We start from the raw sequence: 24280 nt of genomic DNA on the forward strand, positions 1-24280 counted from the left end.
TCTCTCGTGGGATCTGTGATGAGGTGGTCTGAGGGGCAGGGGCTGGGTAGCAACAAGTCCTGAGGAGTGGGGAGCATGGATGTTGGGGGCAGCTATGCAGCGGCCGGGTTAGAGCTGCAGGGCCACTTGTAGTTACAGGGACTGGAAGGAAAGCAGAGAACTGGACTAGCTGAGAAACTTCAGCATGCAAAGGACAGTGGGGCTCAGGACCAGGGTCTGAAATTGGGAACACAGGGCTGAACCTGAAATGCAGTCCAAACCAGAGCACTTGGGAAATCTAAGCTGGGGATTTCGTTGACTAAAAATGGAAGATGAGACCTTAACTAGATCATTTAGATGATAATTCAGGCACCAAAGCAAAATAACCTCTGTAATTTTTTTTTAAAGGCTAAAAATTAAGACTTTTGCTTTTTTTTGTTGTTTGTTTTTAAATCGAAGCAAAGTCAGTTTTCAGAATCTTGTTAGTTTCAGTTGTACAACACAGTGATTCAGTTGTATAAATATGTGTTGTTTAGTCACCAAGTAGTGTCTCTTTTGCAGCCCCCTGAACTGTAGCCCACTAGGCTCCTCTGTCCACGAGATTTCCGAGGCAAGAATACTGGAGGGGCTTGCCATTTCCTTCTCCAGGGGATCTTCTCGACCCAGGAGTTGAACCCATGACTCCTGAATTGCTGGTGGATTCTTTACTGCTGCACCACCAGGGAGACACTCGGGAAACCCATAAATATGAATACATGTACATACATATGGACTTCCCTGATGGGGTCGCAAAGAATTGGATGTGACTTGGTGATTAAATAACAACATACATATATATACATATTGGATTGGCCAGAAAGTTTGTTCAGATTTTTCCACAACATCTTATGGAAAAACCTGAACAAACTTTTGGGCCAACCTAATATATGTTCTTCAGATTCTCTTTCCTTAAAGATTATTACAAAATATTGAGTATTGTTCCCTGTGCTATGCAGTAGGTCCTTGTTGGATATTTTACATACACTAATGTGTATATGTTAATTCCAACCTCCTAATTTATCTATTTCTCCCTGTCCCTCTTTCCCTTTTGGTAACCATAAGTGTTGGGGGCCAGAGTGAGGCACTCTGCCCGTGGCAAAGGTCATGAGGAAGGAGGCTCGACATACGCAAAGGTGGGATCGAGCCTCAGGAGTCCCCCTGGAAATCCTCGAGCATCTACCCCCATAACCAGAGCCTACCTACTTTACTACTTTGTGCTCTCACCCACACCTCTGACTTTATGGGGGGCTGTCCCCCACCACCTCTTTCGGAGAAGGAGTTAACTTAGAGTTCCAGTTAATAAAAACTCCTGGGTGTGACAAGAGTGTTTTAACCTACAAACTCCTCTGAAGGTTCTCTAGCCTGCCTGACAGGCTCGTCTGGCCACATGTGATTGCTCACAGCCTCCCAACCGTGAGAGGCACGAGATGCTTTAAACCTTCTAAAAACAGGTTCCTTAGAAAAGTTAGAAAACCATTAGTATAAGTATAGTGGGCTGATTAGAAATTGTATTGGTGAAGGGGTTTTCATTTGTTGAGCCAATGTTTGTTGCTAAGTCTCCACATCCCCTGCCCTTACACACGTTAATGAATATATAGAAGAAATAAGTATTAACCTTTGATATAAATCACGTTAGACCTTAGGCTAAGTAAATTCTTTCCTTAACTAAAACCCACTACACCCTCACCCTATAGGAATGTAACTTTATTTGGGTGGCATCTGTTTAAGAATAATCACCCCTGGAGAAATAAGTGTCCTGGTTGACTGACCGCTGTCACAAGGAGAGGGTCATAAATTGTCAGCAGGCCCCCCTGGCCAGAAGATGATGTAACACCCCTACGACCTCTGTATACATTTGTATGAAGCACCTGATTTTCAGGACTGCTGACCCCGCGTGACTTTTGCATAACATCTCAGTGTATAAAAGTAGACCATGGAAAATAAAGAGTTGGGATCAGTTTCTCGAAATACTGGTCTCCCCATGTCGCTCTCTCTCTCACTCTGGCTGAGTCTCCATCTGGAGCGCGGAACCCACCAAGCTTACTAATTATGCCTGGGCTTCTAAGATCCGACCAGGGAGGCCTCAGTGTCTCCTCTCCTTCGGGAGAACGGAAGGATGCCTGCGGCCTGCGTAAGTGGTGCAAGCTTCTTGTCTTGAAGTTTTATTGGTCTCCCGCGTAAACCAAGCTACTCAGCCTCTTTTCTCCACTGAATTTTCCTACTGAGCTATCCTCATTCTATTACTCTTTATATCTCTAATTAATATCTAATTGAAGCTATTGTATCCTGATCCTCGCCAACGCCGTCCCCGCTTCGAACTCCCTGGATCAGCCGGGGCTGGACCCTGGCACATAAGTTTTTTTCTATGTCTGTTGTCTCTTTCTAATTTGGAAATAAATTCATTTGTATCTCTCTCTCTCTTTTGGATTCCACATATAAGAGATATTATATGATAGTTATCTTCCTCTGTCTGGCTTACTTTACTTAGTATGATTTTTAAGTCTATCCATGTTCTTGTGACATTTGTTTTTTAACAGCTGTGTGTGTGTGTGTGTGTGTGTGTGTGTGTGTGTGTGTGTGAGAAAGGGAGGTATTGAGATTGGAGCTAGTTAGTAAATTGTCAAGATAGCCTTCTACTCTCTGCTTATATGGAGACAAAACCTTAAACCAAGGTGATTAAAAGACTCTGGCCAGCCTCAGTCATGTCCTGGTCAGGAGAACTCACTAATGATGCATCATTAGAAGTTCCACCCTTTCTACCTTGGAACTGATTGCTTCTGGATGAGTTTCTTTTGCTCTATTCTCCCAGCAGTGGACCGGGCAAGCTCTTGCATAGTGCTAAGGGGAAATGAGTTTAAATCCAGCTCCGGGTTGGACGGGCTGGTGGGGCGTCCCTGTGATCCTCTGCCAGATGTCTATCCCAGCTGGCAGACTCACTGCCTCCCTTTCAGTGGTTGTTGTCAACGCCGAGCTTCCTGCCAGCAGGAGTCGGTCTCTCCTCAATGGAGGGCAACATACCCTCAATCAGCATTTAGGGCCCTGTGTGAAGACATTCATGGATGAAACTCCCTGCTGCTTCTCATCTGCCTTCTGTTTTTTGAATTTCCCAGACTCTCCTGAACTGTGAGGCTTCTGTGTGTGGCCTTTGCCGGGTGGGGGATTGGAGGAGCCTGGCAATACAAACCAAAGTGGCCACTGGCATGGAGCCTGAATGTTTACAGATCTCATTCCCATAGATCTTTAGTGTTGAGATGGGGCTTACGGTGCTTGGCATGTGGCCCAGGAGATTGCATGAGAAAAGGGCCTGTGGGTTGAACGTCTTGCTTTCTTGGAAGCTACACAGTCCATAGTTAAGAACTTGATTTCTAGAGCCAGAGAGCCTGAGTTCAAATCCCAGCTCTGTCGGCTGCTAGCACTGGGATGGATTCATCACCTGGAGTCTTAGAGATGTGTGGGTTTCAGTCTTCTCATTTGTAAAGTGGAAGAAACAACAGAAGCTGTTTCATGGGGGTAAGCTCCTATTTGGAAAGTGCTTTATAACAGTGCCTGTACTTGTGCTTAGTTGCTTCAGTTGTGTCTGACTCTTTGAGACCCCCTGGACTGTAGCCCACCAGTCTCCTCTGTCCATGAGATTCTGCAGGCAAGACTGCAGGAGTGGGTTACCATTTCCTTCTCCAATAACAGTGCCTGACACTTGGTAAATATTATATTAATTGTTTGGTTAAATTAATGAGGTTCACATGCAGGTCAGGAAGCAACAGTTAGAAATGGACATGGAACAACAGACTGGTTCCATATAGGGAAAGGAGTACGCCAAGGCTGTATATTGTCACCCTGCTTGTTTAACTTATATGCAGAGTACATCATGCAAAATGCCAGGCTGGATGAAGCACACGCTGGAATCAAGACTGCCAGGAGAAATATCAATAACCTCAGATATGCAGATAACAGCACCCTTATGGCAGAAAGTGAAGAGGAACTAAAGAGCCTCTTGATGAACATGAAAGAGGAAAGTGAAAAAGTTGGTATAAAACTCAACATTCAGAAAACTAAGATCATGTCATCTAGTCCCATCACTTCATGGCAAATAGATGGGGAAACCATGGAAACAGTGACAGACTTTACTTTTGGGGGCTCCAAAATCACTGCAGATGGTGACTGCAGCCATAATATTAAAAGACGCTTACTCCTTGGAAGAAAAGTTATGACCAACCTAGAGAGCATATTCAAAAGCAGAGACATTACTTTGCCAACAAAAGTCTGTCTAGTCAAAGCTATGGTTTTTCCAGTAGTCATGTTTGGATGTGAGAGTTGGACTATAAAGAAAGCTGAGTGCAGAACAAATGATGCTTTTGAACTGTAGTGTTGGAGGAGGCTCTTGAGAGTCCCTTGGACAGCAAGGAGATCCAATCAGTCCATCCTAAAGGAAATCAGTCCTGAATATTCATTGGAAGGACTGATGTTGAAGCTGAAACTCCGATAGTTTGGCCACCAAATGTGAAGAACTGACTGGTTGGAAAAGATCCTTATGCTGGGAAAGATTGAAGGTGGGGGGTGAAGGGGACGACAGAGGATGAGATGGCTGGATGGCATCACCGACTCAGTGGACATGAGTTTGAGTAAACACCGGGAATTGGTGATGGACAGGAAGGCCTGGTGTGCTGCAGTCCACGGGGTTGCAAAGAGTCAGACATGACTGAGCGACTGAATGGACTGATATCTTTTGGGTTTAGTGATGAAATGAATACTGATTACCAGAGATGATAAAAGTATTCTACTTGAATGTGAGAAAGTAATATCTATAGTTAGCACTTGTTGGCTTCTTATCATGATCTAAATAGTGTGCTGGCCATTTTCCATAGTAATGATGAATAGTTACTTAGCCCTTGCATGTACCAGGCACCGCTGCAAGCTACTTTTCTCCTTTGTTCCTCATAACAACCTACACAGAAGAACATAGAAACCATTATTACTCTCATTCCCATTGTACTGATGAGTAAACTGAGGCAAGATGTTTGATAGCCTCAAGATTCCATAGGGAGGGGTAGAATGCAATTTGAATCTGGGCACAATGGTTTCAGTCTGTGCATTTACCGCGATACATGCTGCCTCTCATGGAATCCCTCCTTGACTTATTACAGCAATCCTCTGTGGATGTATTCATACTCCTCTCATTTTACAGGGAATGAAACTGGAGGCTTAGAGGGGTTGAGCACGTTGCCTGAGTGCACATTGAAGTAAATGAGGAAAGACTTGGATTCCAGACAATTTGCTAAAAATATAGAATCAAATCAAGATAAGTCTGACATGTCTGAGTGTCCTGAAGATGAGGAGGAAGGGGAAGGCAGAGAGGGGAGAAAGACAATAGGGCAACATTTTCCTGATGGTGTTGCTCTGAAAAATTTAAGACATGGAACATGCGCCATTTGCTGAAGGACCTTCCAGAGAAGTGTATTTATAAAAACTCATCAAGAAATAATTTCTGTTTTTAGCTACTCTTGCAGAGACAAAATTCTTTTCAGTGTCTGCTTTTAATCTCCTGAGTGGCGGTTGCAGGTCTAATTCTGTCTTCTAGGGAAGTGTGTTTCCTCAAAAAAGATTTTAAAAAGCAGCAAAGATATATTCGATGTTAGAATTTTCAGTGAAAAAAGTCTGAGTGCAAAATTGTATGACAACTTCTAGGTAAAAAATATTCAGCCATATGGACAAATCCCTGGAAGGGAATACAAAGCAATGAAAATACTTGTTTTGTTCAGGTGGTAAAATTGTGATTTACAAGTGTTTTTTTCCAATAATGCTATTGTTTAGTCACTCAGTCATGTCTGACTCTTTGTGGCCTTGTGGACTCGAGCCTGCCAGGCTCCTCTGTCCATGGGATTCTGTCCAGGCAAGAATACTAGAATGGTTCACCAGTTCCTTCTCCAGGAATACTGCTATTACTTGATAATTAAAGAAGACAGTTTACGAAATCAGCCCCTATTGTCCATATTGGTCTATGGTCAGTGTCCCTAGTTTAACAGCATGTCCCTGGAGTCCTTGAGTATCCTCCCATCTCTCCTGCATTTACCTGAGGGGCACCTGACTAACAGGTCCATCTGCCCTATGATCTAAGTAGTCTGCCAACTATTTTCCATAGTAACGATGAATATGTACCTAGTCCTTGCATCTATCAGGCTCCATTCCAAACTACTTCACTCCTTTATTCCTCGTAACAACCCCGACAGGAGTACACAGATGAGACCCTTGTACTTCTTTGACTCTACGTTTTGTGTTGGTGTCATCAGATTGATTTGTATCATCCTCTGTTTCATCCATCATTTGAAAAAAATGATGAAAATTGCATACTGCCCTCCCTAAGCCCTTCCAAAGAGACTTCTTTGACCAAAACCAGCTGGAAATGGTCTCCCTTCCTCTGAACTCTTAGCATCTGTAATGGCCATGCAATGTGGGTGGCCTGTGACACATCCATCCACTCTGTCCCTTTAGATTCTAAGCTTCTGGAGACCATAGATAGACTCTACTAAATTCTTCTTGCATCTCACATGATTGCTTACAAATGACAAAGGGAATTCTAGATATCATTTTGTTGATGGAATTAACAATAAGTTAGGAAAAAGGAGGCGCTCTGTTCACTTTAAACTTTAAGGAATATTTCTGTCACTACATCATGCTTCATTTTGAAGAATAAAAAAATCCGAAATACAAAAATGTCAGAATTGAAAATAGTCTGACATTTTAATGAATTCATTGCAGAATATGTCTCTTAGTAATGTTCACTTTGTCCTGAGAATTAGAAATATAATGTATAATTTTTGGTTCAAATGGTCCATAGATCTGTGTGAGCAAAGTGTGGGTTTTCTCATCTTGAGTAGGTTTCCTTCCACTGGACTGAAGTCCAGTGCAGCATTTCTGGTGCTTTGCCACTTTTGTGTTTGCTTCAGTATTTTGGAGTCTCATCTTCCAGTGTTATATTTTGATAAGCTTCATTAGCAAAATCTTGCCTTGTGATCTTGAAAAAAGAGTTTAGAAATGAATGGTTTAGACACAAGTTTTTCCAGAGGAGAGAGGTGAGGTCTATCAGATGACAGTTATGTTTTGTATGCCTGGTGGTCCAAAATTGTTAGGGGGCCTCAAAAAGAAAAATTAGAAACTTGACAAAATGATGTCTATTTGTTTTATATATATTTTTTCCTCTCTTTCTTTTGTTCTCAGTTTTTGCTTTGTCCAAACTGGAGCTTCTCAAAAAGATGTATACAAAACAATGGAAAAGACTCTGGTTATCTTTTCATTGCCAGATCTGATAGTATCAATATTTGGACTTGGGTCAATATGTCTTTTCTGTTTGTTTATTTATTTATTTATTTTTAAAACTTAGACCTTTGTCTTCTGGCTCACTCCTCAGTATGGAGACCAAGCTGCCAGTTCAGCCTTTCCTCCCTCTTTGAGCAAAGTGACCCTTTGATTTTCAAATCACTTATCTTTTGTGAAGAATCTGTCTCAAAGATGGGAAGTGAGATGACTTCGAGTTCTCCAGTGAGGGAACCTGTATGTTGGTGCCAATCAACCAGCATTTCTCTTATCTGAGAGGTAATGAAACCCATTCTTTGTGTTTCACTTTAATGAGAAAATAAATTGTCCAAAGATTGAAAAATAAATGACATTGAAAGAAAGAGGCAAAGCAATTTAAAAGAAAGAAGGAAGAAGGAAGGGATGAAGAAAACAGTAGCTGGAATATCTAATTGCAAATGGTTTTCTAGCATTCACTGATACATTAGCATTGCCTACCAGACTCCAGATACATGTGAAAATATAATCAGTGATACACATCAGCTTCCTTATTAGATCTCTCTCTCTCTCTCTCTCTCTCTCTCTCTCTTTTTGATTGCAGAAACATGCTGCTGTATGTATGGAGGGAGGAACTGTAGGTGACTAGGAAATAGTTGCCTATGTGAGGTTAGCCTAATAATCTATTCAACACTGTTCGCAGGATTAAAGGAAATAGTTCATAGTTAACATTGGTTGGCTTGTCCTTAGTTTTCAGACTTTTGCACACTTGAGGTTTCTCTAAACCCCAAGCTTTCAGAATATAGAGAAAAGGAAACTATATTAATAGATGTTTGATACAGTCAGAACTGAATGAGGAAAGATAGTCTCTAAAGAAATTTCAAAGAAATAGGAGAAGAGAATGTTAATTTCCATGTAAATATATTCAGAAGTCTAGGCTTTTCAGCCTTCCAAGGTGGAAGAATTAATTATGAGTTTTCAAGAGAAAAATTTATTCACCATAGAGCTATAGCAAATAGAATCCTTTAGGTGTAAAATTCATGAAATTAATCTCAAAACAATTAAAATTAAGTACATCACCTTTCTTTTTCTTTCCTATACTTCAAACTTCCAAATATTTGATGTTACTCTTTAATATGTTTGTGAACAGTATTGAAAGATTGCCATCTATATTTGGAGATGTAAAGGAAGAAATTAAATGTGTTCTGGTTCATGGTCAAAACACATTGGCAAGGATGGTTTCTTTTTGTGACCCCATGTGATATTCTGAATCTTTAAAGAACTACTGAAGTGATAATGAAACAGTATCAGTGTTGGTGTCATTGACAATTATGAATGTCCTCTTACAAATTAATTTTAATAGTACTTATCTAGTCTATCCCTAAAAGGCTGAATAAAAATTCAAGACGAGTTTATTCTACTTTTAACTGTATCTATTAAAAAACGTACTTAGTTTTCAAATAAGTATTTTAATACCCATGAAAAAAGGAGAAAAACTTGAGTACTTCTTATTAATAGGGAGTATGAAAATATTTGGTTATATTGCTAAAATGAGGTTGCTGTGTGAAATCTGAGCAGGGTCAGAACTGATAGGCTAAGTGATATAGCGTATCTGTAACCATCAGATATAGAGTATCTGAAATAGATGACTACAATAAGAGAGAAAATAGTGGGATTAAACAACTTTTTCAGTAGAGGCAAATTAGGCAAACTTTAGGGATGGGGAGTTAGAAAAGTCTCAAAGCTTTAGTTGATTTTAAAGGTCTTTGAACATATCTGACTTATGTCCTCTTGGGCAGGTTAAGACTAGAAAGGACCTTTTTAGGAACTAAAAAGCCTCTTGATGAAAGTGAAAGTGGAGAGTGAAAAAGTTGGCTTAAAGCTCAACATTCAGAAAACGAAGATCATGGCATCTGGTCCCATCACTTCATGGGAAATAGATGGGGAAACAGTGTCAGACTTTATTTTTCTGGGCTCCAAAATCACTGCAGATAGTGATTGCAGCCATGAAATTAAAAGACGCTTACTCCTTGGAAGGAAAGTTATGACCAACCTAGATAGCATATTCAAAAGCAGAGACATTACCTTGCCAACAAAGGTCTGTCTAGTCAAGGCTATGGTTTTTCCTGTGGTCATGTATGGATGTGAGAGTTGGACTGTGAAGAAAGCTGGGCACCGAAGAATTGATGCTTTTGAACTGTGGTGTTGGAGAAGACTCTTGAGAGTTCCTTGGACTGCAAGGAGATCCAACCAGTCCACTCTGAAGGAGATCAGCCCTGGGATTTCTTTGGAAGGAATGATGCTAAAGCTGAAACTCCGGTATTTTGGCCACCTGATGCGATGAGTTGACTCATTGGAAAAGACTCTGATGCTAGGAGGGATTGGGGGCAGGAGGAGAAGGGGACGACAGAGGATGAGATGGCTGGATGGCATCACTGACTCAATGGACGTGAGTCTGGGTGAACTCCGGGAGTTGGTGATGGACAGGGAGGCCTGGCGTTGCAAAGAGTCAGACATGACTGAGCGACTGAACTGAACTGAACATATCTGACTTATGTCCTCTTGGGCAGGTTAAGACTAGAAAGGACCTTTTAGAAAGGTATGAATTCATTATACTGTTTCATTTGCCTGGTTCAATTAAAGGGACTGGTGAAGAAGTTGTGTTTCCCTGAAATGCTTTCAGTGGAGCTGAGATTTTCTAACTATGCTATCAAATTTCCATGTGTTACCTGATGAATCATTCCACTTGGCTGAGTAAAAGTTTAACCAGAGTTGAAGTGGGATGAACAAATGAATGCACATTCCTAGAGAACAAAGTGAAAACTCCTCTCCTTGTATTTGTTGCAATTGTAATACAAGACATGGGCGAATCGTAAGCCCCAGTGACATTTCACTCCTGAAGCAAAGGTGTGAAGCAGACAGAAGGTCTTGCCCTTCTCAGATGAGGCTTTGATTAAACCATCATTTTAAGGGGTGAGTGGCTTCATGTTCCAAATTCAAGTTATAGTTTGAGGTAAGACTACTTGGATACTTCATGTGTGAGAGGAGACCAGAAATTTCAGAAAAGGCAGGTGAAAAAAAGTGGCAAGAGGTGAGACATTAGGAAATCATTTTGGTAGGAGGATGACTCAGTCATACTGAGCAAACTTCTCCTAACTGCTTAAACCTAAGTCTCTCCCATGGCTGGGCCTTTCCCAGTTATACATTCATATGGATGGAGGGCCCAGGGTCTTACGTGGACACTGATGTCTTTTTCTGATTTGTTTCTATGACTTGTGGACGCAAGCTCCTTCTCCTAGCACACAGTTATAGCTCTTTATCTGCTCCATGTCTTTGCTCCATTATCTGAGGTTGATTTTTGAGAGTGTTGTCCCTAGAAAATCTTCAGAGTACATTGACATTTCATGAAACTTGCATCTGACAACACACGGCAGCTTCTCCCACCTCTTTGAGGTTGTGGAGTATTAAGATATATTGGGGAATGGGAGACTGCGAAGGTGGTCCTTAACAAACAAAGGCTTTGCCTGTCTCAGGGTGGAATTTCTGGAGCATGGCTTGAGGATCTGTCCTTTGACAAAGTCTGATCTGATGGTTATACAGTTGATATTAAATTTTATAAAATCATTCACAAGGGAAAAACTTAGATTCTGAAAATATCTTTATGAGACATTCAGCTGGGAAAAACAAAGAACATATTTTGTCTCGTTGTCAAGTTTTCCAGTGAGAAAAACCGCAGGTAATCATTACGATGTGTCCCCAAAATAGGAAAACAAAAGTTCATCTCTAGGACTATTTGTTTAGCTAAAGAAAGTTTATACAGCTTGTGGGAAATTATCTCCTAGAAGGTTGTTCTTTTTTATGTTTGTTCTGCCTGGTTTTTCCTCTGGAAGAGTAACTCTAGTGTGCCGACTGTCAGCTACTTTTTGATACATAGGCTCGCTCTTGAACCTGGCATTGTATTATTTCTCTTGTTTTAGGGAAATGTGTTCAGGTGATAGAACTGTCAAGTACCTGAGTGTTTACCAGGGCCAAAATGTTTTCTTAAGAAAGATTTAAAAAAATGAAAGAGGGTGAGATGGAGATCATTCTGTTCTCTCTTGTGTGCTTTTTCATGTACAGCACAGAGAGAGTTGGATTTGTGAAGAAAATTGGCCAAAGGAGAATAATTGAGTTCTTTAGGGAGCCTAAAGCCGAACTTCAGCTCATGGTTCTGATAAAGATCAGCTCATTGGAATATGAATCCCCCACCCATAAGCCCTGTTTAAGAATCTTAGATTCTTGAAAATAATGATAACCCTGTGTTCTGTGTTTATAAATAAACACTGAAAGCTTGCTTGCTGAGGGCGTCTATCAGGGATGTGCAGCTATTGTGCAAGCCTGACTCAGCAGGCTCCCACCTGGGCACATTGTGTTCTGTCCCTAGAAAACTGGACCCTACAAGTGAGGCGGTCTTGCCAGTCAATTTGATCAACCCTTACCATCCCTGGGGGGCTACGTAAATGTTCCAGCCAAGGGGTGAAGCAAAGGGTTGAGACAGTTTCCAAGATAATCTAGGAATTCATTTCTTTTTCTTTTTCTCTTGCCATATAACAGCTTATGGAAAAAACCTGAAGGACCTTTTTGACTAACCCAACAGAATGTATTTATGATTTGGATAGTAGTAAAACTTTGAATTGTATCCGGGATTACAAAAATTAATATAGAATATTTAAATGTGGTTTTATTACATTTAAATTCAGTTAATCTCAGCTTAAATCGCTGGAGAAGGAAATGGCAACCCACTCCAGGATTCTTGCCTAGAGAATCCTGTGGACAGAGGAGCCTGGTGGGCTGCTGTCCATAGGGTCGCACAGAGTCGGACACGACTGAAGCGACTTAGCATGCATGCATGCAGGTTAAATCATATATTCTAAATTAGCAGAGTATAAATTAATGGCACTGATGCTACCAAGTAAATTGAAAGCTTTCGAATTCATGTATCTGAGCACATTAGTATTCATTTTTCCCAGCCACGAAGAAGGACATATGACAGTAGAAGCAATAATTTCTCTTGAGTGACCCCAGTCTCCTTACATTATGATAGAAATGCTCAGTATCCTCTGGAAAACAGAAAAACAATCCCAGTACTGCTTTGTGCTCCACCTTCCAGCTTCCTTAATTATGTTGTGTTAAGATATTGGGACATAAATAAGATAACTGTCTGGCTCCACCAGATAGTGTGAGGCAGATTTTACTCAGGCTGAGAAAGGTAGGAAACACTGTTCAAGGCAGCTTCAGGGTTGTTAATTAAAACATAGAGCAAATTAGAGTGAAAAATATACAATTGTGTTTAGTAGCTGGGGACTGACATGAGGCTTCTCCCAAGAATTTGAAAATGAGATTGTAGGCTATGTTTTCATTTCACAATTAAAGATGAGAACAGAAACCTTCCACCTTAACCATTTCAGCAGAAACTGAAGGGGTTCTATAAAGCATTTGGAAAACTGCCTTTTCATGAATACTTTTGTTTTCATTACCTCTCTCAGTTTTGAATTCATGCTTCTTAAAATTGTTTTCTGGTTATGAATTGGCTCCCTGATCAGGTCTGTCTCAATGCAGCAGTTGGACTAGTTGTACACAATTAGGCACTTGGGTCTCTAAGACCATTGTTTGTTTTTGTGAATTAATAAAATGACCTCAGGCTTTTACACATCAGTTTTCTGAGCTTGGTTCATGGAAACCCTACTTACTGATGGTACCTGCCCTCAGTATGTGGGAAGTATCTGCAGGATACAGTTGGCCTGTGGACTGTGGTAAATTCACCAGGTTCATGAACACCATGCTATGAAGCCTGCACTCTTAGCTCCCCATTGACTAGAGATCTTGGCAGCATAGACGTTCATTGAAGAATCTTAAAAATAAATAATACATTTTACATTGGATCAGATCAAACTTTTCCTGCCCTCAAATAAGGATGATGTTAATAATGTTCTGTGTGACTTCTTAACCCTCTTGACCCCTTGGGAAATGCTGATTCTCCTCATCTCATGACACATGCCTCTTTCTCAAGCCTGAAAGTTTCCCATGACCCCATTCCTCCAAAATGATTTTGTTCCATTTTGGCTGAACTGGACCTTGCAGTGAGATCTGTTGGCTTTCTATTTCAGCATGGGATATGATGTATGATTTACATTGACATTAAAAAATAACTTTTCTGATTGGATAAGTAAAGCATTTTCAAAATTTGGAAAACAAATGAAAACAAAAAGAAAATACAGATTCCCCTCTAATACCACCACCTGCAGGTTCTCTGTACTTTCTAAAAAAGCCTGATTTCTCATGCCTGATATCACATTTGATGGCTCCTATCTGTATGCCCTGCCATTCTGATGACATTAGTGAGGAAGATGGTGTTTTAGGAGTAGCCATTAGGAACGCTAGTTGCTCAGTTATTAAATCATCAGAATAAACAGACAGAGAACCATCTAGGGTCAGGTTCTAGGGGAAAGATCATTCCCACATAAGAGGCAAAGAAGTGAAGATTTTAGATGAATACAGATTGTTTCTAATTGTCTCCTGCAAATTGGTACTTGCTGTTTATCTCTACAAGAATTCAATTATGAGCTGCTGCAGATGCTGACCTCAACACCCCCTGAAAGGAGGTGGAGATCAGAAATGAGGTACTCTGTGCTCTGGAAAAAACTGGCAGAACAGGTCTTCAGATAGTTAGATATATTTAGGAGCCAATTTTATGAGCCCAATTCTTGTATCTCCTCACATCTAGAAAAACACTAAAAGCCTTCATGGTGATGTCTGCTCCTTGTGACTAGCAATAGCCTTCTGCAAGACATATGTGTTGGGTTGCATGTGTTCTCCCTTCACTGGAATCACATATGTACTGACCTTCCCATCTCCCTATCTGAAGCAGTTTCTCAGAGCTATTTGAGATGCTGTCTCCCAGGCTCTGGAGAATCTCTTGGACAGAGGAGGCTGGCAGGCTGCAGTTCATAGGGTTGCGAAGAGTTGGACATGGCTGAAGTGACAGCAGGCATGCATGAACACACGCCCTCCCAAGCTCTACTCCTCATTTTGCCCAAATACAGCTTAACTCACAATTCTCACCTTGTGCTTTTTTTTTTTTTTCCAGTCGACATAATCATCCTGTAGAAGATAGTACATTTCAGCCTCTACTAATCAAGTGGATTGAGGGAAAATTCCCCTGAATCTATTAAGGTAGCTGATGTGATTTTAGCGAATTTTCTTTCTGAACCTCAGCCTCTCCTAATTAATAAGTGGGTCACAGCTCAAGGGTTACTTTCCTGAAGCAGTCTAATGCTGTTCCCCCATGGATTTCTCTTTCATGGTTAAACTTTCATTTTTGGCTTTAAAATCTCTGGCTTTGTGTATGTTATTTAAGATCTTTAGGGATATAAAGAATTCATTAGTGCCCTCTCTCAGGGTAATGCTCTCAGCACATTTACATAACTGAAGAGCTTCCTAGTAAAGAAACATACCTTTGGTGGGGCGGGTGGGGGGCTTGAGGCGGGTGGAGGGAAATTTCTGAATCTCAAGACAAGTGCTTTAGCAAGGAAGATAGGACTGAATGTGAAATGGAACTGTCATAGGACACGAAGCCGTAAATACAGCCACTGAGGCCTTGTTCTGGAAAAGTGTCCCCAAGGGCTCTTCTGGTTAGCAAGAGTATTAATCAGTTATTAATTAACATTTCATTTCAGCTGGCAGTATTTTTTTCCCCCAGTGTTTGAATAGAAAATTGGACTTGCAAAATGTGCATTTTGCTTTAGGGTTCCAAGTATGTTTTTATAATTGAAGTATAGTTGATTTACATATTGTGTTAGTTTCAGGTGTACAGCAAAGTGATTTGGTTATACACTTGTAGATGTATACATCTATATTCTTTTTTCTGATTCTTTTCATTATAATTTATTACAAGATACTGAATATAGTTCCTTGTGCTATACAGTAAGACCTTGCTTATCTTATATATGGTACGGTACTGTGGGGTTCCAGGTATTTTTAAATTAAAAAAAAAAAAAAAATTTTAGGGAATGTGTTTCAATGCCTAGTGGTAGGGGAGGGGACTACTTTCTGAGTTTTCTCTGAAAGGATGCTTTGAGGGACCCTTTGCTCTCCAACTGTTAACAGTAGATTGTGGTATAGACACATAGTTTTTTGTCACAGAAATGTGTTAATATTTGCTTCAGAGAGGAAGGAGTGTGGAAGGAAAGAAAGTGAAGTCATTCAGTCATGTGCGACTCTTTGCAACCCCGTGGACTGTAGCTAACCAGGCTCCTCCGTCCATGGGATTCTCCAGGCAAGAATACTGGAGTGGGTTGCCATTTTCTTCTCCAGGGGGGTCTTCCCGACCCAGGGATCAAACCCAGGTCTCCTGCATTGCAGGCAGACGCTTTAACCTCTGAGCCACCAGGGAAGCTAGCCTCAGTAAATTGGTAAATAGCCTAGTTCAGTTGTTTTTTTTGATGTTATCAAAGTGTTTGTTTTTATAAGAAAATGAATGGATAACAGGAAATAATAACTAAAATGTCTGTTTCAGTTTAATTCTCTTCCAATGGAATAGACACTTTCTTAGCTCAGATGCAGTTTTTCTATTAATATCTCTAAATGGTCGAGTTACTTAAATCCTCTGAGCCTTGGATTCCTCATCTGTAAACTGGAGATAATAAATTCCCCTGTAGTACTGTAAGGATTAATGAGAGACATACATGAAGTAGTCATCAGAGTTTGGTCAGTTCCCTTTCTTTTCTATCATCATTTTCTGCATCAGAGATAAGCACTGTTGTCTGATTTAGCAGAGCTTTATAATACCATGGAGGGGGTTATTGCCTCTCAAAGCTGAATAAATGTCATGTGATACAGTATGTATAGTCTATGAAAGTATGCCTGCAAAGGATTTCAATTTTTTAGTAGTGAAATCATTTAAAATTTAAGTACCTATTTATTACCTCTAAATTATACACTTAAAAATCAGGAATAGTTATTGAATTATTGTAAATATTTTAAAAACTATCTTCATTTAAATTTTAATTCTGATCTTAAACTTTTAGGAAGATCAGGTGGAAAAAGGCAGAGGTTTAAACAAGCGCCTCTCACATGCTAAGTGAAATAGTTAAGACAGAGAAAGACAAGTACTATATTTTATTGCTAATACAGGGAACCTAAAAAATACAACAAGCTAGTGAATATAACATAAAAGAGACAGGCTCACAGATATAGAGGATGAATTAGTGGTTACCAGTGGGGGTGGGGAGGGACAATACAGAGTGAGGGAGTAGGGGGTCCAAACTCTTAGTGTAAGATAGGCTACAGGGATGTACTGTACAGCCCAGCGAATGTAACCAGTAGTTCAGAATAACTGTAAATGGAAAGTAACCTTTGAAATTGTATAAAAATAAAAGTTTTTTTAAAAAGCCTCTCTCTTTTTTTAAAAAAGCCTTCTCACCTTCTCACCGTCCCCTACTCAAAAATGAATAAAGGCTTTGCATCCTCAACTCTTCCTGGCAGTTAAGCTTCTTAGAAAACTGACCTCAACTTACTTGTGTCAAACTTCCTATCCTTTCCTAATTTAAATTTACTGCTTGAGTCAGACTAGTCTTTCAGTAAGTTCTGCCTACAAACTGTGTCTATTTTTATCTCTCTCTCTCTTTTTTTTTTTTTTTTTTTTTTGGTTTATGCTTAATCCTTCACTGTGTATGTCCTTACTTCTCTTTACCTATTCATGATATTCTTAACTTAAACCCTGCATATGAGTAAACAGTGACATTTATTTGGGGATAGAGTTTCAAAAATTTCCTCTTCTCTTCACTCCCTATCTGTTTCTCTACTTTCCTCCCTTCTTTCTCTTTTTCTAGGTGGTGGTGTTCAATTGCTAAGTCATATCCGATTCTTTGTGACCCCATGAACTGCAGCACCGCCCAGGCTTCCCTGTCCTTTACTCTCTCCCAGAGTGCACCCCAACTCATGTCCATTCATTGAGTCGGTGATCCTGTTCAACCATCTCATCCTCTGTCACCCATTTCTCTTCCTGCCCTCAATGCTTCTTTCCTAGCCTCAGGGTCTTTTCCAGTGAGTCAGCCCTTTGCAGCAGGTGGCCAAAGTATTGGAGCTTCCCTAGGTGTATATTTCCTTAGAGTAGCATGACTGTTTACACACAGTTATAGGTCAAGGTCTTCCTTCTTTAAAAACCTCCCTTTGGAGACATATAAGAAATAGGCATCTTTCCAGTGATTTCTGCCTGTGGGATGGGGATCTAAGAGGAAGGGAGAGACGATGGAATAGAGGGAAGAGATTCAGAATGTCATAGTGGTTAAAATGATGGGCTTTGGCAGGAGATCGTGCTGAACTGGAATCCTGATCTTCAATGTGTCGTATGTGAAATGGTTTCATAGAAGTTCCTGTATAGCACAGTGTAGGTAAGATGTCTAACTCAGTGTCTAGCACAATTCAGGAGTTCTACAAATGCCATCTGCTGCTGCTGTTGTTATCATTATTAATGCAGAAGAACCAAAAGCAAGGGATGCACTTCAACTTTATAAAACAGATGAGCTGTCAACAGTGGAGAGATTCACTGGTGGTGTATTGGTTTCTTAATTGCCACTGTAACAGATGACCACATAGTTGGTGGCTGCAAATATACAGTTCAGGAAGTCAGAAATTTGAAATGATTGTTATGGGGCTAAAAGCAAGATGTTGGCAGGGTTCTTTCCTGGAGGTTCTACAGGAAAGTCTGTTCTCTGTCCCTTTCAGCTTTTAGAGGCATCCCTTGGTTTGTGGCCTCACCACTCCAACTCGGTTACAGTTGTCACCTGGGTTTCCCCTCCCTGTGATCTTCCTGCCTCCTTCTTAGAAGGACCCTTGTAATTGCATTGGATCTACCTGAATAATCTAGGATAATATCCTCATCATAGATTCTTAATCACATCTGCAAAGTTCCTCTTGCCATGTATAGTACCATTCACAGGTTCCAGGGTTTAAGCTGTGGGCATCTGTGTGTGTGCGCACATGTGTGTATGTGTGTATGGGAGGCTAGGCTACTATTCAGCCTACCTCAGACCGACTGAGCACTTAGGTGCAAAGAAGCAACAGAGGACCAGGAGGTAACTTGCGCTTTAAGCAGAAGAGCAGCAAGTGTATATACACAGAATTAGTTAATCAGCTTTGACTGACAGCAGAGCAAACTCTTACTCCAATAGATCTGTTTGCTCCTTATAAGTGGAAGTTAAAGTAGTATTTACTTTTCTATTTTTGCATGGAAAGCCTTATTCATTATGGGTGGTATCAGTTTTCTCTTATGACTGGCATTGTTGCTTTTCTCCAACTTGAAAAAGTGCCCCGATTCTCTTTATAGTCCCTGCCTTGGATGCAGATATGGTGTGCTCTGGGGAGAGAGGACTATCTTTTTTGAACACTAATAAAGTTCTCACATTATCTGTATTATCTCCCTTAATTCCTTCTAGAGTTATTTGAGGTGGGCATTATTTCTGATGAGAAACTAAAGTTTAGAAGCCCTAAAGTGACTTGCTTACAAGTATCAAAGTGGGTGAAGGACGGGTGAAAGTGGGTATATCATTTGAAGTCAGAGCTCAACTTTCCCCCCTTTAGTGTGTTGCCTTCATGGAATGAATGACTCAGTTCATTTGCTGCAGAGTGAGTTGCTACATCCGCAAGAACCTGGCTAGAATCTAGGTGTGTTTATCTAATGACCTATATGGGGACTTTTCTCTAAATTAATTTTTTATGTGCAAAAAGATTCATGATTTTATTATATTTACTGCAGTTCTGTCTAGGAATCATACTTCATTGACTGTTTTTACTTGTAAAAATTGTGCTGCTTGAGGGCAGAGTCTGGTCTTATGCTGTTGGTCCTTTGTACCCTTTTCAGAATGCAGGGTGGTGTTACCATATTAAGCCTAAGAAATATATTCAGAACTGAACAGAATAGAAAGATTTTAATTCTAGGCCTTACGTAATTTTAATTTTCACAATTGAAACAAAATCTGCTTGTCTAGTTATCAAATTACATTCTCTTTATAATGAACACCTTTCCAAAATCTTTCATCTATTTATAGGAGAAAGGAAAGAGTTCATTTCCATGACAACTTCTCTATTTTTAATCCACCACCAAGTTCATTGTCTTTCTTATCTACAGTTCAGTGAACTTCAGTTGGGGGAAAAAGGGATAAATAAATCTGCAAGGTAATTGACGTACATTTATGGACTGCTCTATTTGAGGTGATTTGTCCAGGAATCAAGCCAATGAATACTTTTAAGGACTTGATAAGCGCTGGTACAAACCACAGTTGCAAATGCTCTCTGATTGCAGTAATTAACTTTGTAGCCATGAAAGGGGGCCCTTGATATTCTTTCATTACCAACATAAGTGCTGTGAAGAGAATTAACATCAAAGAAGCCTGTGAACAAACATAACGTGTGAGGAAGTGAAGACCCCAGTTATTTCCCCACCAATTCATAGACGACCAGTCATTGTTCAGCTCAGCAAACAAGAAGCACTGTTTTGGGATTAGTTTTCCTCAGGAAAACAGCAGAACCTGAAGAATGACCTAAGTTTCATAACCAAATAAAAAGTTACTTATTAAATTAAATCAAATATTTAAAAGTAAACGTATCCTGCATCAGCATTTAATACTTTTTATATAATTCTTCCATTTCATGCATTGCCTTTTTTTCCCTTTTAAACACACGAGGGAAGGCAAAACTAGGCTCACTGTTGTTTCTCTCTGTGATTTTTGAAGTTGGTACAAAAATAGAGAATTTTGTACAGGCGGACTGATTTTCAAGCATATGTTTATACTTTATTTCTGAGAGAATTATGTGGGTAGTTGTTATTACAGAGAATCCCATTCTTATTTGCAAAACTGTATACTTCCAGGAGGAAAATAACTCATGTCAATCCAAATTAAGAGCTAACTTCTCCCCTCCACATTCCATATTGGTTTAATAACTTTTATTATCATTTGGTTGTCTTCTATGACTGAGTGTTAATGAAAACCTTTGGAATTCGTAGTGTGGAAGTGATTGATGAACTTAATACAGAACTACCTATGTGAAAACAGGGGAGCTGTAGTGAAAGGGAGATTGTCTTTCCTTTCCAGTGTAATGACTTGAAAATACGCAATATGGTTATTAAATGATATGTTCTTCAGGTTCAAAGCTCAGCTGTAGTTAAAAGACTTGGAGGAGATAGTTTTTATTGGTGATGCCTGGTCTGGGACATCCTATAAAATAGAGGTGCACAAAAAATAGTCATTGCAATGAACTGACTTTTTATAGCAGTCTAATTCTCTTTCCAGGCCCTTTTTCTGTAATCATTTTTCTGCTACCACTGGGGTCATGCCACAGGATACTCTAGGGACAATTCTTGGCTATGGTTGTGAGGGATTTCAGGAATTTTAAATGCATATTGGAGGAGGAAATGGCAACCCACTCCAGTGGTCTTGCCTGGAGAATCCCAGGGACGGAGGAACCTGGTGGGCTGCCGTCTGTGGGGTCGCACAGAGTTGGACACGACTGAAGCAACTTAGCAGCAGCAGCAGCAAATGCATATTAATCCCAAGAAAGTTCTGCCCTAACATCATGCATTGTTTTTTGTTGCTGAGCTTTTATGTTCATTGTGGTCAAGCTATATCTTGGCTATGGCAGCAACCTAAATGTCTATCAACAGATGAATGGATACATGTGCTAATGCAGGCTGGCCACTTCCTAGTCATATACAACTTCTACTTCCTGGAACCTTGGTTTTTTTAATTTAAAAATAGGTATTGTACTGTTCAGGCTTCCCTGGTGGCTCAGGCTGTAAAGAATCTGTCTGCAGTGCAGGAGACCTGGGTTCAATCTGTGGGTCGGGAAGATCCCCTGGAAAAGGGAATGGCTACCCACTCCAGTATTCTTGCCTGGAGAATCTTCACGGGCAGAGGAATCTGGCGGGGTAGAGCCCATGGGGTCACAAAGAGTTGATGTGACTAACACTTCCACTTTCATTATGCTGCTCACCTCAAAGGGTTTTGATGAAGATTAAGTGAGATAACAGCCAAAGTGCCTGCTACAGTGCCTCATACAGAGCAATTCTCAATGAATGATAGTGGTCTGCCCCCCAAAATTGTCCTGAATCCATGTCCACTCCTTGTGATACCCATCACCAATCAATTACCAGACAGTTCTTTCTGATGACAAAAGCCCACCTCTCTGGATTTTCTCGTATTCTCAGCCTCTCAGGGCTGCCTGGACTTTCTGTCATTTCATGGTGCATCTGTCCAGGCTCCATGTTCTGACCCAGTGTGCCCTTCCCTGCTCCTGATCCCAGATGTGGCATTATTTTACTGTTGCTTTCTGGAATTACTTTTTAATTTTTTGTCTTTTATGAAATAAGAAACAGTGTTTTAAGCGAGCAACATTTTCTTTTTGAGGCAGTGCTATATAGTGTCTGTGTGACTTCAGTCATTGGGCACTATTCAAAGTACTAAAGAGATAGTGAAGAATAAAAGAGGCAAAAATTCCTTAATATTCTAAAAATGAATACTGACAATAAACAACTAGAAACGTAATACTATCACATCATACCATGGTGAGTTCTCTGAAGGAAAATAAAAAGCAATGGGATGGAAAGATGTGGCAGGTGTGTGTTATGTGTGTGTGTGTGTGTTATGCGTGTGTGTGTGTGTGTGTGTACACATGTGTGCATGCACGTGCATGTGGGCCTTTGAGCAGAGGCTTGAATGATGCAAAGTGGAAGCCATAGCTGAATCTGGTGGGAGAGCAGTAGGCAGAGAGAAAAGGCATAGTAAAAGGCGGAAGGAGGCATGTTTGATGAACAGCAAGATCAGTGTGGCAGGATCACAGGAGGATGGTAGAAAAGATGCAAAGGAACAGCTTGTGTAGACTCTGTGGTTCATGGTAGGCAATTTTTATTTCATTCTAGAAAGAAAAGTTTTAAAATAGAGAAGGATAGAATCTTATTTATGCTTGTTAAGAAAAACTATCACAGACTTGGAAATAAGGCCAAAAGATGGCTATGTATGCTTTTATTATCAAATGGGAACAATGTCCAGGAGGCCCTTCGAAGGATTATTTAATTCTCTAAGGGAATATCTTCATTTGACATTCTTTCTATTTTAGAGCCCCAGTTCTATGGCATTATGTGTGGACTTGGAGATTTTTGTCTGTTAGAGATGCAAAGGATTTTTGAGAGGTAGAGAAGAAGACTCCATAGGTGATAGTTTCATTGCCTGTAGGACGTTAGCCAGTTTTGTCTCTAAATCAGCAAGCGTATTTCAATATGCTTGTCCTGTATACCGTGTTTCTCCAACTATCTTGTGATCCAGCTTCAAAATCCTGGTTGTGTCATTAATTGATTCAGAATTTTTGATGCATATTGATTCTACATTTATACGAGAGTTACAGTTTTAGCTTTGTGAAAATGAGGTACTTTGACATAGAGCTCACGTTGGCAGCTGGATGGATAATGAGTAAGTAAGTGTGAAGGTGTTGGGGAGAGTTGTCAAGATGGGAAGTGGAAAGGTAGGTGAGGAGGATAGTGCTGAATGGTGGTGAGGAAGATGGGAAGTGCGTGATTGTACCTTACGTTTGGCTTGGATGAAGAAACAAGACATGCCAAACAGGTGAGGGGTGTGATAAATAGAAGGATCTAGGGTGTTTGTTTGGGGGACTGGGAAATGGCAGTAGAGGAAGAGCAGCATTTTCAGAGAAAATTAAGAGATCCGTATAAGATACGGTAATTTGATACGTGATCTGTGAGTCTTTGGCAAATTTCCTTAGGTGCCAAAGTCAATGTCTCTATTTGTGCAATAATCAGGCAAATCAGTATTTAACAAATATTCATAATTATGTATATGTTTTACATAGTTAACGCATTTATTCTATCCATCTGATGTTTAAATATGTGTGCAGGTATATATACACATACAATATTTGGCAGAATTTTCCATGGAATTGGTAAAAATACTCCCATTCTGCTAAATTAGAAAGTTCAGATTCAAGCGTTTCAAGAACTAAAGCTCTGACTTTAAGATTGTTTTACTCTGTGATGTTACAACGCATTACTCAATTGACAATAAATTGCTTTAAAAAGAAAGCATCAGTTCCTTAATCATACAGAGCCTTATTTCCTTGATGAGATGACAGTTTCTGTCCTAATTCTATATGTGTTGAATTTATTCAATAAGATAATTCAGTTCAGTTCAGTTCAGTCGCTCAGTCATGTCCAATTCTTTGTGACCCTATGAATCGCAGCACGCCAGGCCTCGCTGTCCATCACCAACTCCCGGAGTTCACCCAAACTCACATCCATTGAGTCGGTGATGCCATCCAGCCATCTCATCCTCTATCATCCCCTTCTCCTCCTGCCCCCAAGCCCTCCCAGCATCAGTCTTTTCCAATGAGTCAACTCTTCGTATGAGGTGGCCAAAGTCCAAAAAGATAATTAGTAGCATTAAAAACGGAAACACTGCAGTCAGATTATTGTTATGTGTTATTATTTGGAGAACAATGAGCAAGAATAAAATTCTTGCTGGTAATTGTTCTTGAGTATCTCAGTGAGGCTGATCCTGACCACCCTGTTTAAATTGCAACCCCCTCTACCCCTGTGCCATAGCAGTACTGATGACTTGATGACTTTCTGCTGACATTTTGTTTTTTCTGTTTCCAAGGCACTTGTCACCATATTTTAATTTTCTGTTAAGCTAGGTTATATGTTTATTATGCATCTTCCTCCATTAGAATGTAAGCTGCCAGAAGGTAGGGAGCTTTGTCTCTTTTATTTATTGAAATACACTAAGTGCCTCTAATACATAGTGTGTTCTCAATAATTTGATGAATATATATACCATATATATGGATGAGAGAACCTTTTCTCAATTGGGAGAATGCTTTATGATCTTAATCAGTAGAACATAAAAAAGACAATTCAATTTGGCCACATACGATT

At 40.1% G+C, this 24280-nt stretch overlaps 1 protein-coding gene across 29 annotated transcripts in view; it reads left to right on the forward strand.

Annotated features, from left to right (window-relative positions):
• Nucleotides 1-24280, forward strand: part of LOC129659044 (uncharacterized) — a 464676-nt gene that overhangs the window by 39807 nt on the left and 400589 nt on the right. For 4 of the 29 annotated variants that reach the window (XR_008717760.1, XM_055590068.1, XM_055590069.1 and 1 more), the window contains exon 2: nt 14429-14514. The exons of the other annotated variants lie outside the window; for them this stretch is intronic. The gene's annotated coding sequence lies outside the window, so the exon portion shown is untranslated. The remainder of the gene's footprint in view (nt 1-14428; nt 14515-24280) is intronic. 29 annotated transcript variants of the gene reach the window in all.

This window comes from Bubalus kerabau, chromosome 8 (genome assembly GCF_029407905.1).
Source record: "Bubalus kerabau isolate K-KA32 ecotype Philippines breed swamp buffalo chromosome 8, PCC_UOA_SB_1v2, whole genome shotgun sequence".
Taxonomy (NCBI): domain Eukaryota; kingdom Metazoa; phylum Chordata; class Mammalia; order Artiodactyla; family Bovidae; genus Bubalus; species Bubalus kerabau.